Source organism: Jaculus jaculus, chromosome 14 (assembly GCF_020740685.1).
Source record: "Jaculus jaculus isolate mJacJac1 chromosome 14, mJacJac1.mat.Y.cur, whole genome shotgun sequence".
Taxonomy (NCBI): Eukaryota; Metazoa; Chordata; class Mammalia; order Rodentia; family Dipodidae; genus Jaculus; species Jaculus jaculus.
In genome coordinates, this window is record NC_059115.1 from 20,134,213 (window position 1) to 20,149,487 (window position 15,275).

Consider the following 15,275-nt stretch of genomic DNA (forward strand, 5'->3'; position numbering starts at 1 on the left):
CCTGGGGCTACAGAGTGAGGTCCTGGAGAGCCTGGGCGAGAGTGAGAACCTGCCTCGCAAAACAAGCCCATGAATAAAATGGAAGTAAGAAAAATATCTTTTATCTGTATTTTCAGCGTTTTTGTTTCCTTTTCTTTCTTTGAACATGTGAAAATGGAAAACTGGGACTGATTATTGGGAAAGAGCAAGTGAAGCCAAGTGAAGATTAAAGGAGATCTGAAATGGACCTTCTTGTACATGATAATCAGGAAGCATTCCATGATCCCCTGAGGATAAATATCTTATGTAGATGTTTTAAATGTGGAATACATGGGACCAGTACAACCTGATGGGGGGAGGAGGAGAAGCATGGCAAAAGCCATATCAAAAGGTGAAAACAGTGTAGCACTGTAGGAGGAATGAATTGATAGACCCAAGGTGGTGTAGAACATGGAAAGGAAACAAGGATTTTAAGTAAGGATTGAATCCTTACTCTCCCTGCTCTACTGTCAGTGTCTGCCAGTGTAAAGACAGCCTAGAGAAATATAGAAGTCAGGAGACCCTGTTGATGGCAGACAAACAGGAGGCTCTGCTAATAGCAAGTAAGCAAGAGGCTCTGCTGGGATCAATAGCATTTCCTGAGGCCTGCACTGTTGAGCAAACTCCTGAAGATAAGCGGGACTCTCACTGGCCACTGCACTGGCCCCGAACTCGCAAACACTAAGTGCTCTCTTTCTGTAACTGCCACAGACAGTAAACTATTTACAATTCCTCCTTGTTCTTTTACTTTTAAATGACTGCGGCAACGTCCTGTATCCACCAGAGTGTAAATGAGTTCGTGAATTTAGGCTTAATTCCCCCAACTGTTTCTTCTTTTAAAATACAAAAAACTGACACTCCAAACAGTTCAGGGCTTCACTCAGAATCTGGAGTTTTTATTCCCCCCCCCTTTATTTTTAACCCAACAAAACTTTGCCTCACATTCCGTTGAGTTGAAATGGTCTTACTTGTGTGACACCAGACCCCATAACACCAGCAAAACTCTGAGAGGCTTGTTGTTAGCCTAGCTGGCTGCTGTCAACCAAATTATGTTTTGTTTTTTTTTTCCCCTGCAAAAAGAACTTCCTCTTACTGTTTGCCTCAGACAAGAAATTTCACACCTCTCTGGAAACTATTTATGGGGAGCTTAACAACTTCTAATAACTTGTGAATGTCTTTTTTAATTTTTAAAAATTGTATTTATTTATTTATTTGCACACAGAGAGAAATAGAGACACAGAGAAGAGTGACAGAGAGAGAGAGGAAATGGGCATGCCAGGGCCTCCAGCCACTGTAAATGAACTCCAGATGCATGTGCCACTTTATGCATCTGGCTTTACATGGGTACTGGGAAATTGAATCCAGGCCGTTAGGTTTTGCAGGCAAGCACCTTAACCACTGAGCCATCTCTCCAGTCCATTACCAATTTCTTATAATCATATATTTGAAGACTTTTCTGTTAACCAGTCAATATGTAAGTAGCATTTTTACTGTAAACCCCTTCCAACCCAATGCATAAAATAAAATGTAACAACTTCTCTTCGCGGCACCCAGGCCTTGAGACAATAGTCCATGGGGTGCCACTGCAGCCTGATTGAAACCTGCGTCCTGCCTCTTCCTGGTGTCTTGCCTTGTCTCTCCTGCAACAAAGGTACAGTAGAAGGATTTGATGCATAATTTCGCATCCTCTGAGGTACCAGGAGCTGTTCCCCAGAGTCAGTTCTTCAGGACTTGAGGGCAGAAGCAGGAGGCATCACATCCCGTGCTTCAGAAATGAGCTTGACCTTCTGACTGAGGCCCACATGAGTGATGATTCTGTATCCAGAGTTTAGGGCCAGCACCACATCTCCTGGAGTTCCCAAAGGATTAGGTGTGACCACCCACCCCCGTAGGCCAATTGAACTTGGAGCCCTGATACTCTGTAAGTAGTCATTTTAGCTGTTGGCTTTAATGAAAGGTTATGAACAGGTCTAATAAATCCTGTGGCTTCAAACAAGTGGAACTTTCCTCTGCTTTTTTAGATAGTAGGATCAAAGAACCACAGACATTTTTTTACTAAGAGGTCATTTTGCACGGAATATAAATGTTTTTACAGTGGATTTTATTAATAGAATGTTTTATCTTAAATTGGAAAACAAGTCTTAAACTTTAACATTTTGTATTAAATCATTTATTACTATCATTTTTAAATGAAGTAGGCCAAATGAATACCTCAAAGAAGACATGTAGATTATTATAGAGATGTGTCTAGTGACATTGCAATAAGCAAATGCTTACCACTGCACTTGTTTGGCTTATGTATAGTATTAAGTACATTTGAGGAAGTCCTCGTTTCTGAAGTGGTTTGTGGACTACTCTGTCCTGGTTAGCAGAGGCAGTCCTCACATTCCAGCGACTATCATCCCCTTTGACTACTGGGAAAAGGAAAATGTCTTTAGTAAATTAACAAATGACTTTATTCTAGGTTTCTTGTCTCTTGGCTTTTCGAGGTAGGGTCTCTCTCTAGCCCAGACTGACCTGGAATTCACTATGGAGTCTCAGGGTGGCCTTGAACTCATGGCGATCCTCCTACCTCTGCCTCCCGAGTGCTGGGATTGTGCTACGCCCGGCACAAATGACTTTATTCTAAAAAGATATTGTTAGCAAACTAACATTCCTGGAACCTTTGTGAAATTTTTTAATATCCTGATTAATATATCATGAATTTTAGCATATACTTCAGTGAAGTTGCTATCCCTGTTAGCTTATCAAATTAAGTGTTAGTTTGAGGCACAGAAGCTGACTGGTAAAGGTAACATCCTTCCCTGTCTGTCCTGATCACCCCACACTCTGTCTGAAGCTTATCTGGGTAGGCATATGGTTATAAAACCTCCAGTGCCTCCTGCAGCATCCATTATGTAGAATAGTGACTCTCTCCAGACATAAAATGGCCTCGATATCCATGACCTCACAGTGCCTGACACTACCTACACAAGACCATTATAAGAGGAGGGAAAGATCACGACATCAATATAAAAGAGAGTCTGATTGAGATGGGGAGGGGATATAATGGAGAATGGAACTTCAAAGGGGAAAAGGGGGGAAGGGAAGGTATTACCATGGGATATTTTTTATAATCATGGAAAATGTTTAAGAAATTGAGAAAAAATAAAATAAAATAAGATTTTTAAAATAGTTTTGTTTAAAGAATTAAAAGCCAGGCATGGTGGTGCACATTTTTAGGGAGGCAGAGGTAGGAGGATCACCATGAGTTTGAGGCCACCCTGAAACTACATAGTGAATGCCAGGTCAACCTGGACTAGACTAAACCCTATCTCGAAAGACCAAAAAAAAAAAAAAAAAAAAAAAAAAAAAAAAAAAAAAAAAAAAAAAGGAAGAAGAAAAGATGGTGGCAGAAGGAGGGCAGTGGAAGAATGCCAATTGTAGGGTCTTCAGGGTGAGGCAAGATTGCAGAGCCTTGGAGGAGAGCAGAGCTGTGACTGGACCTTTAATGGGATTCCCACGGCTGCTCTGCTTGGAACAAGGCAGAGTAAGTCCCAGAACAATAGACAAGGGTGTGTTGATCAGCTTTCTATCACTGTCACAAACCTGAAGTAGACAACTCATGGTGTCAAAGGTTTCCATCCAGAGCTGTTTGTCCCCAACTGCTGTGGGCCTGTGGTGACACAGTGCTCCATGGCGGGAAAGCACCAGGGCACAGGCCTCCTCATCCGTGGGAGTCGGGAGGCAAAAGAGAGAGAGAGGTCGGTGCCAGGGTCCCAACATCTATGTCAGGCTCAGATCTCTTTACTAGGTCTCATCTCTTACAGGTTCCTCACCTGTTCCTATAACAGCATCATTTGGAAGCCACATATTTAAGACCTGAGTCATGTGTGACATCCCACACTCTACTGAAGGGGAAGGGCTGCTGCATCACCTCAGAGGAGGCAATGCTCTGATGAGCCAGGGACTTTGTATGGGATACATAACTTTGATACATGTAGAAGGTCAGGGTAATAGGGGTTCCAAATGGATGTGGTCAGAGGGGGATAGGAAAGAACAAGTGAGGTCAGGACCTTACCTCTGCACCACAGAGCAGGAAGCTAGAAGGCAGGTGTGAATTCTGAGAAGCATGTTGATATCAGCGTGAGAATACCAGCCACAGAGCTACATGCAAGTGTATGGAGGGTGGGAAAGAGTGCATGTTACAGTATGGCAAGGTGACTTTTAAAGTGATGCCCACAGGCTGGGGTAGGAGAGGTAGGAAAGGTGGTTACAAGGCCAGGCATGGTGAGATTACATGCCCGTAATCTCAGCATTCATAAGGGATAAACAGGGAGATCTCTGTGAGTTTGAGGGTAGCCTGGTCTACATAGCAGTTCTAGGCCAGTCAGGGCTATGCAGCCAGACCCTGTGTCAGAACACACACAATAGAAAAGAAAGAAACTAGAACACAGAGAAAAGTGTGATTATACATGGAGAAGATGAAGCATATCTGTCCTTGATGACTCTTGTAACAGGTTTTTGCTTGTCTAGTACACCTGACAACCTATTTGAATTGCTCTGAATATTTTTAGCTCACTGAATTACGAGTCAGAAATTTTAAAAAAGATTATGAATTTCTTGCATAAAATGCGACTTTTGTAGATATACAGTTATCAAGTTATTATTATGATTGTTAGTTTATTAGCAAATACACACAGCATGCAAGTATGGTATATTACACGAAATTTGAAATATATTTAGACTATGGAACATGGAGGCAGGCTATATAACATTACATGAAACACCTCACATGCTTGCCACCTCTTTACTTTGAGTTAACCCCCATATTCAAGCAAGCGCCTTAACTGCTGAGCCATCTCCCCAGCCCAATACCCCATATTCATTGCAACATTGCTCTGTCTCCAGTGGCCCTTGTTTCATGTGATTGTGAGGAACATTTGCTCTTTCATCTCTTAGCAATTTTGAAATGTGCAAATGTTATTAACTGTGGCCATACTGTGCAGTAGAGCTTCAGAACTCGTCCTTCTCTCCACCTGTCCACTCTGTACCCGCTGACCAAGTTCCCCCCTCTCCCCAGCCCCACCACGTTTCTTCTCATGTATGCATGAGTTTGAATATTTCAGAGTCCATGTCCTTCTCCACTGGCTTTGTTTCACACAGAACGATGCCCTCCTCCAAGTTCATCTGTGTTGCTGCAAATTTCACTGTTTCCTTCCATTCTGCATAAGTATTGCCCGTTAACCAATTGCACCACTGGAACTCCAATTTCCTAAGTTACACAAGATTCTACTGTGTATGTGTGTGTTCATCTATTTTTCTTATCCAGTTCTCTTTGATGGACATCCAGGCTGAATCCATGCCAGGCTTTGACTGCTGGGAATGCTGCAATGCACAAGAGGAGCAGATTTCCCCACTGAGATGGTGATCTCTTTTCCTTGGAGTCTATTGCATCCAGGAATGGGATTGCAGGAACTTGTGGTCATTCTATTTTTTTTTAATTATTTATTTATTTATTTGAGAGCGACAGACACAGAGAGAAAGACAGATAGAGGGAGAGAGAGATTGGGCGCGCCAGGGCTTCCAGCCTCTGCAAACAAACTCCAGACGTGTGCACCCCCTTGTGCATCTGGCTAACGTGGGACCTGGGGAACCGAGCCTTGAACCGGGGTCCTTAGGCTTCACAGGCAAGTGCTTAACCGCTAAGCCATCTCTCCAGCCCCATTCTATTTTTTATTTTAATTAATTAATTATTTTGAGAGGCATAGAGAGTGTGGGTGAAAGAGAGTTCATTTGGGCATACCAGGGCCTCTTGCTGCTGGAAATGAAGTCCAGATGCCTGTACCACTTTGTGCATCTAGCTTTATGTGGGTGGCTGGGGAGCTGAACCCTAGGCCATCAGGTTTTGCAAGCAAGTGCCTTTAACCATGGAGCCATCTCCTCAGCCCTGCTTTTTATTTAATTTAGTAAGAAATCGCCATGCTATGTTTCATGATGCTGGTACTAATTTACATTCCACAAATAATGTATAAAGATTCCTCTTCCTCACATCTTTACCAACACTTCTGTCTCTCTCCTTCTCATGTGTTACACGTTTGTATATGCACATGCACTCATGGGTACGTGGAGGCCAGCAGAGGAGAATGTCAGGTGTCCCTCCTCCATCATTCATCTGAGTATTTGCCTTGAGACTGAATGTCCCTCCGAATGTGGAGTTGCAATTTTCCCAAGTCCCAGAGATTCTCTGGTCTACGCTCCCTACAGGACTGGGGTTACAGACATGCATGGCCATGCCCGACTGTTTACATGGGCCCTGGGGAATTTAACTGAGATTGTCTTAGACCCTCATACTTGAAAAGATGAGGGCCATCTTTTCAGCCTTTTTTTTTTTTTTTTTCCTGTCCAGAGTCTCATGTCAGTTCAAACAAAGGCCAGATGCTTGCATTGTTTTTGGTATCTGGCTTAACATGGAGCTAGGGAACAAACCCTGGCTGGCAGGATTTGCAAGCAAGTGTCTTTAACTACTGAGATATTCCTAGCCCTTCTTCTTCTGTTTTTTCTTTCTTTTTCTTCTTCTTTTTTTTTTTTTTTCAAGTCAGGGTCTCATTGTAGCCCAGGCTGACCTGGAAATTACTATGGAGTCTCAGGGTGGCCTCAAACTCACAGTGATCCTCATCTCTGCCTCCCGAGTGCTGGGATTAATGGCATGTGCCACCACACCTGGCCTCTTTTTCTTTTTTAATAATAGCTGCCCTCTGATGGCCTCTGGTGCTTGTGCTTTCTCTATTTGCCCTCTGTCTTCCTCCTTCTCCCATGGCTTCCCTTCTTCCCATTAGATCCCTATCCTACTTCCATGCCTTGTCTATTGTTTTGATCCATTGACTTAAAGTATGCTCATTTGCTTAATCATGGGCGAGCGGTTATTTACTGGAGAAGGGGCAATCCTCCAGTGGCTACAGCACTAAAGGCCTGATGTTCTCTTTCCCAGCAATCATCAGTTTCCACTATTTATGCTGTCATCTGTGGGGTCTCATGGACCCCTCACTCATCTGTGAGAAATATTGACCGGCTCAGTCATGTGTGGGAAACCCCATCGGCTGTGAGTCTATGAGTGTAGCACACTTGTCATATTCAGAAGACACCATTCCTCATTACCTGTGCTTTTGAGGGCGTATCCAAAAATATTATTTCACAGGGCAGTGGTACAGAATCAGCTCTCTTTTCCTCCACTAATGTTTATAGCTTCAGATCCTACATTTGAGCCTTTTACCCACTTTGAGCTGCTCTTGTGTACACTCCAAGATCATTGACAAGAGCAGGGTACTTTTTCCTTTAAAAAATTATGTGTGTGCTGGAGAGATGGCTTAGCAGTTAAGGCACTTGCCTGTGAAGCCTAAGGACCCAGGTTCAATTTCCAGTATCCACATAAGCCATATGCACAAAGTGGTGCATGCCTCTGGAGGCCCTGGCGCACCCATTCTCTCTCTTTATCTGCAACTTTCACTCTCTCTCTCTCAAATAAATAAAGCACTTAAAATCTTTTTTAAACTTATATGTGTTAGGGGCTGGAGAGATGGCCTAGTGGTTAAGCGCTTGCCAGGGAAGCCTAAGGATCCTGGTTTGAGGCTCGACTCCCCAGGACCCATTTTAGCCAGATGCACAAGGGGGCATGCACGTCTGGAGTTCGTTTGTAGTGGCTGGAGGCCCTGGTGCGCCCATTCCCTCTCTCTCTTTCTCTTTCTTTTTTTTTTTTTTTTTTTAAATTTTATTTATTTGAGAGCGACAGACACAGAGAGAAAGACAGATAGAGGGAGAGAGAGGGAATGGGCGCGCCAGGGCTTCCAGCCTCTGCAAACGAACTCCAGACGTGTGCGCCCCCTTGTGCATCTGGCTAACGTGGGACCTGGGGAACCGAGCCTCGAACCGGGGTCCTTAGGCTTCACAGGCAAGCGCTTAACCGCTAAGCCATCTCTCCAGCCCTCTCTTTCTCTTTCTTGATGCCTCTTTCTCTCTCTGCCTATCACTCTTAAATAAATAAATAGACAGAAACAAAAAATTTTTTTTTAAAGATTATGTGTGTATAAGCGTAGGCTGAAGATCACTGAGAAATCAAGCTGAAGCTGAGCTGGAAATCTCCTCCCTGCTGACTAGCTGTCAGAGTGCTGGGAAGAGCTGTGCCACATGCCGCCTTTTGGGGAAACAGAGGTCCCCTACAGTGTTAACCAGAAGTGGACCATGCAAGCCTTATGGCCAGTTAGCCAGGCCAAAAGTTCCAACTGGTGCAATATGGCATGCAATGGTGGCAACTGCTCTCTGATTGGAGTACGGGCCTGCTCCACCCAAGGAAATACATGCCTAGTACTGAAGACCTAGTCAAAAGCCTGTGGCTGGGGAGGCCATAAGCCCTAGAGGAGTAATGACCACAATTGTCTGGTTAAATAGATATATTATGCCCACCAAACCACCCACTAAACACTTACGCTCATATATTAATGCTACTTCCACCTTTGGTTAGAGAAGCTTCTCTTTTTAGGTGGTGGTGGCCACTGGGGTGACTGAAAATTCACCATAGTGCTGGAAAGAAGTGACAGGATTGTGTTTAGCACTGAGACATCTCTATCACACCCTCCAAGGTTCAGGGTGCATTGTAGAAGAGGTGGTGGAAAGAATGTCAGAGCCAAAGGAAGGGTAGGACTGCTTACAATGCAATCGTTCAGACTCAAAGTGGCTTTAATATCCATGACCTCATAGTGCGTGACTGCGCAAGACCTTCATAAAAGCAGGGGGAAAGGGATGACATCAAAATACCAGAGAGACAATCAGAAAGAAGAAGGGATTCAGTGGAGAGTGGATTTGGGAGAGGGACAATAGGGATGATGGGAGGAAATTATCATGGTTTATTGTCTATACTGTTAGGGGAGTTGTCAATAAATTTTTTTTTTAATTGTGTGTGCACGTGGGAGGGCTGTGTATGTGTATGGGTATGCAGGTGTGCACACCTGCCACAGTGCAAGTCTGGAGGCCTGAGGACAACCTCAGGGTATTTGTCCTTTGTACTTTGCGTGAAATGGGGTCTTCCTTATGTGTGCCAGTCTAGCTGGCCTGTGAGCTTCCAGACTTTTCTGGTTCTGTCTCCCATTGCTGAAGGGGCATTGGCACTACAGACGTGTGTGCCAGTTGGTGTCCCGCTTCGTGTGAGTGTTGGGGAATTGCATTTGGGCTAGAAGGCCTGCAGTAATCTCTCCAGCTCTGACTGGAGCAGTTTTAGAGGAGTGGCAGGAGCAAGTATGAAGATTTAATTGAAAAAAATGTCAGAAAAAAATTAGATGTGAGGGAGCACAAGAAGCCCTTTGAAAAGCTTAGCTGCATAAAGAAGTCAATTAGGGGCTGGAGAGATAGCCCAAAGGTTAAAGGCACTTGCTTGTATAGCCTGATGGTTTGGGTTCAGTTCCACAGTACCCAGGTAAAGCCAGATGTACATAGAGGCACATGCATCAGGAGTTCATTTGCAGTGGCAGGAGGACCTGGTGTGCCCGTACTCATTCTCTCTCTGTCTGCTCCCCTCTCTGTCTGTGTCTTGCAAATAAATAATAATATTTTCAGAAATAAATTATATCATTTGCAAGAGTAAATAATCCAGACTAAAAACTCAAGTGCCACATGCTTTCTCTAATTTGTGGGATCCAGAATTTTATATAAGCACATACATAATATAAAAGTGGATAGGAGACTATTTGGGAAGAGAAAGGTTACTAGGAGAAACAGAAAAGAGAGAGAGAAGATTATAAGGGTGATTATGAGCAAAATATACAATATGTTGTAATGTAAATGTGATTATGAAGACTGTCATCTTGTAAACTGACCATACCCTAATTTATGTACACACATACACACACACTAGAGCTGAAGAGATGGCTCAGTGGCTAAGACATTTGTCTGCAAAGCCTAATGATCCAAATTCAATTCTCCAGTATACATGTGAATCCAGATGCACAAACTGGCACACGCATATGGAGTTTGGAGTGGCTAGTGGCCCAGGCATACCCATTTTAATTGTACAGACATTTCACTAAAGGTATACAGATGGTCAATAAGCACAAGAAAAGTTCTCAGGGTCACTAGTCAAGAAGAGTGCAAGTGAGACCCATCACATCCAAACCTCCTGTCGTGCACTCTCAGTAAATGCAGTAAAGTCACAATGAGGTGCCTCTCTACATCCTTGACAATAGTTATTAATAAAGAAGTTGGAAACGACAAGCAGTTAAGAGGACGTAGAGGAACTGTAACCCTTGCACAGAGCTTCCAAGAAAGTGAAACAGTACACCCAGGCAGAAATCATTGCTGTGGTTCCTCACCAGTTAAAAATAGAGCTAATCTGGGCTGGAGAGATGGCTTAGTGGTTAAGCGCTTGCCTGTGAAGCCTAAGGACCCCGGTTCGAGGCTCGGTTCCCCAGGTCCCACGTTAGCCAGATGCACAAGGGGGCGCACTCGTCTGGAGTTCGTTTGCAGAGGCTGGAAGCCCTGGCGCGCCCATTCTCTCTCTCTCCCTCTATCTGTCCTTCTCTCTGTGTCTGTCGCTCTCAAATAAATAAATAAAAAATTTAAAAAAAATAGAGTTAATCTCACCAGACACCCTGAAGTCTTAGAGACAGGGACTTGAGCCAACTTTTTTTTTTTTTTCTGTTTCTGTATCTACAGTCATAGTAGCAAAATTCACAACTAACAGCAACTCTAGTGTCCACCTGCAGATGCCACACTCCTCTGCCCCAAGCACCCCGCACACACAGAGCAGACTGCAGCATGGACCAAGCTTGAGTGCACAGTGCTCAGTGAAATGAGGCAGAGGCAAGAAGCTCAGTGCTATGTGATTCCACTCACATGAGATGCTTGGGGTGGGAAGATTCATAGACCAGGAAAGAGGAGTGGTTGTGGCCAGGGGAAGATGGAAAGATGTCTTTAATGGGAACAGAGTTCCATTCTGAGGAGATGAAATTTCTATCAGTGATGGGAGAGATGGTTGCACAACAGAGGGAATGTCCTTCAAGTCACTCACTTGTGCCATCAAAGACGTTGAAATGGTAATTTCTGTGTAGAGTTTCCCATATCTACAACAAAACACACCCAAACATGTGATGAGCCACTTCACCAGAGGAGAAAAAGACAAGTAATAATCAGTTGAAAAAAGGCTCAGCATCATTGGCCATTATGAAATGGTAGATTAAAAACAGAAAGGGAGGGCTGGAGAGATGGCTTAGTGGTTAAGCACTTGCCTGTGAAGCCTGAGGACCCCGGTTCGAGGCTCGGTTCCCCAGGTCCCATGTTAGCCACATGCACAAGGGGGCGCATGTGTCTGGAGTTTGTTTGCAGAGGCTGGAAGCCCTGGCGCGCCCATTCTCTCTCTCTCCCTCTATCTGTCTTTCTCTCTGTGTCTGTTGCTCTCAAATAAATAAATAAAAAATTTAAAAAAATATTTTAAAAACAGAAAGGGAGGGAACTGAAGAGATGGCTTAGTCGTGAAGGCGGTTGCCTGTGAAGCCTAAAGACCCACGTTTGATTCCTTAGTACCCATGTAAGCCAGATGCACAGGGTTGCACATGTGTTTTCATGTGTTTGTTTGAAGTGGCTGGAGGCCCTGGTGCACCCATTCTCTCTCTCTTGTGCTCTTTCTACATAGATATAAAAAAACGAGAATGGGATACCAGCATATGCTAATTAGAATGGATAACAGAGTAACAATTAAAATTAATCTTAAAAATTCTGGTAATGTCAGTGATGTTGAATAGGACTGAAATTTTGCTCTCCTTTAACCCATCAGCTCATCTCCTAGCAATCTGGGGAGTTCCTTTTTAGAGATCTGTACCCATGTGAAACTCTAGGATACTTAGCTTCTGATAGATAGATCTAATTTGGTAAGTCAGAGTTGAGAACTTTATTCAAAGATAGAGGGCTGGAGAGATTGCTTAGTGGTTAAGGCACTTGCCTGCAAAGCCTAAGGCCATAAGTTATATTCCCCACTACCCACATATGCCAGATGTTCAAAGTGACACATGCATCTGCAGTTCATTTACAATGGCACACCCATTCTCTTCCTCTCTTCCTCTCTTTCTCTCCTCCTCCCTCTCAAATATATACATATGGAGAGAGAGGTAGAAAGAGGGCTGGAGAGATAGCTTTGTGGTTAAGGTGCTTGCCTGCTAAGCCTAAGGAACCATATTCAACTCTCTAGATCCCATGTAAGCCAGGCACACAAAGTTGAGGAATGCTCAAGGTTGCACATGCCCACTGGAATTCGATTTGAATGGCTGTCTCTCTAAAATAAAATAAAAGAAAGTGTCACTATTAAAAAAATATTTTAAGGTAGAAAGAAGGGCTGGAGAGATGGCTCAGCAGTTAGATGTGCTTTCTGGACAAACATGAGGGTCTTGAGGGGCCTTGAGACCTTCCAAGTTCCAATCTCCAGACCCCACATAAACAGCTGAGCATGGCCATGCACACCTGTAATCACATGGTGCTGGAAAGAAGTGACTGGAGTAATCAGTACTGTAGTATCTTTATCACACATTACAAGACTCATGGTCTAATGCACAAAATTCAGCAGCCTTTCTATATGAAAAGGACAAATATACAAAGAAAGAAATCAGTGCGGCTGTCCCATTTTCAATAGCAGCAAAAAATTAAATCCCATGGAATAACACTGTGGTAGTTTGATTCAGGTGTCCCCCATAAACTTAGGTGTTCTGAATGCTAGGTTCCCAGCTGATGGAGATTTGGGAATTAACACCTCCTGGAGGGAGTATATTGTTGGGGGCGGGCTTATGGGTATTATAGCCAGTTTCCCCATGCCAGTTGTTGGCACATCCTCTTGTTGCTGTGGTCCACCTTACATTGGCCAGGGGGTGATGTCCACCCTCTGCTCATGCCATCGTTTCCCCCTGCCATCGTGGAGCTTCCCCTCGAGCCTGTAAGCCAAAATAAATCTCTTTTTCCCAGAAGCTGCTTTTGGTTGGGTGATTTCTACCAGCAATGCAAACTGGACTGCAACAAACACTAACAAAGGATGTGAAAGGCCTATCTAATGAAACAAAAATACTCAAGTGAGAAATAGAGAAGGACTTGAGAAGATGTTAAGACCTCCCATGCTCCTGGTAGATAGAATTAATATTGTGAAAATGGCAATTCTACCAAAAGCAATAAACAGATTTAATGCAATAACAATAAAAATACCAGCATCATTCTTCACAGAGATTTAGAAATTGATTTCAAATTTATATAGAATGGAAGAAGGCCTCAGATATCCAAACATATCCTCAGCAAAATAAACACCTCTGGTGATATCACCATATCTGATCTCAAACTATATTACAAAGCCATAGTGACAAAAACAGCATGGTACTGGAATAAAAACAGAAACATACACCAATGGAACAGAAGACCCAGACCTTAGGGCAAGCAACTATAGCTGCTTGATCTTTGACAAAGGTGCCAATAATGTAGACTGAAGAAAAGACAGCATCTTCAACAAATGGTGTTGGACCAATTTGATGACCATATGTAGAAAAATGAAATTAGACCCACCCATTTTGCCAAAATCAACACAAAAATCAAGTCCAAATGGATTAGAGACCTCAATATAAGACCTGAAACTCTTCAACTACTGGAAGAAAAAACAGGAAGCACACTCCATGATATAGAACTGGGAAAAGACCTCCTGAACAAAACTCCAGTAGCCAAGGAAATTGAACAAGCACTCAACCAATGGGATATCAGGAATCTAAAAAGCTTTTGCATGGACAAACATACCATAAGCAGAGCCAACAGATTACCCACTGAATGGGAGAAAATCTTTGCCAGCTATACAACTGACAGAAACCGAATATCTAGAATCTACAAGGAATTTAAAAAACTAAACAATAAAAAAAATCAAACAACCCTCTCCAAAGGTGGGGCAGAGAACTAAATAGGAAGTTCTCAGAGGGAGAATTACAAATGGCTAACACACATTTCAGAAAATGTTCCACACCCCTAACCATTAGGGAAATGCAAATGAATACTACTATGAGATTCCACCTTACCCCAGCAAGGATAGCAAACATTAAAAAAAAAAAAAATCAAATGAAAAACAAATGTTGGCAGGGCTGTGGAGATAATGAAGCACTCATTAACTATTGGTGGGAATGGAAGCTGGTACAACCACTGTGGGAGTCAATTTGGAGACTCCTGACAAGGATGAATATAGAGTTACCAACAGACTCTGTTATTCCCCTACAAGCTCCACATCTCAGTTTAGAAATATTTGCTCAACCATGTTGATAGCTGCCCAATTCATAATAGCTAAAAACTGGAATCAACTCAGGTGCCCATCATTGGATGAATGGATAACCAAGATGTGGCATACCTACACGATGGAATTCTACTCAGCAGTAGGAAAAAAATACACACTGACATTTGTAGAAAAATGGCCGACAACCATCACATGATTTCACTCATCTGCAGTTCCTAACCTGGATCAGTCCAAGTTGCTGACACAACTGAATAGCATCTTGAGGCTTGGACAATAGGGAGGGTAGGGTTTTAGGGAAGGGAAAGGGTGGGGGGACATAAACTGAACCAAAATTGAACTGGTACCATAGAATCCTATATCCTGGAAGTCAGACTAAAAGGTGTAACCCTCAAGAGGACCTTAGAGGGAGCACCTGAATGAAAGGGCCCTGGAGAGAGCGAGATGAAATCTAACCTCAAATTCTTTGTTTTTCTTTCTTTCCTGGCTTTTTATTTTTTCTTTTCCCTGGGTGCTGGCCTGTAATTCCCTGCACCAGGTTTAATACAGATTTAATGCAATAACAATAAAAATACCAGCATCATTCTTCACAGAGATTTTAAAAAATGATTTCAAAATTTATATGGAATGGCAGAAGGCCTCGGATATCTAAACATATCCTCAGCAAAATAAGCACCTCTGGTGGTATCACCATACCTGATCTCAAACTATATTACAAAACCATAGTGACAAAACCAGCATTGTACTGCAATAAAAAAAAGAACCATACACCAATGGAACAGATTGAAGACCTAGACCGCCCTGGATGTGGTCTACACCCACAATGAGTTGTTGATCAGAGAAACCTACTAGTTCTCCCAAAACAAACAAGACAGACTTCTGCCAGGACACTTGATTACTCACCAGGGGTTAATGGTAATACCCAACTGCTGAAGACACCAAATGCTGTTGGCATGGACCATGGAGAGACCTGGTTGGAATACAGAGGAGAGCCAGT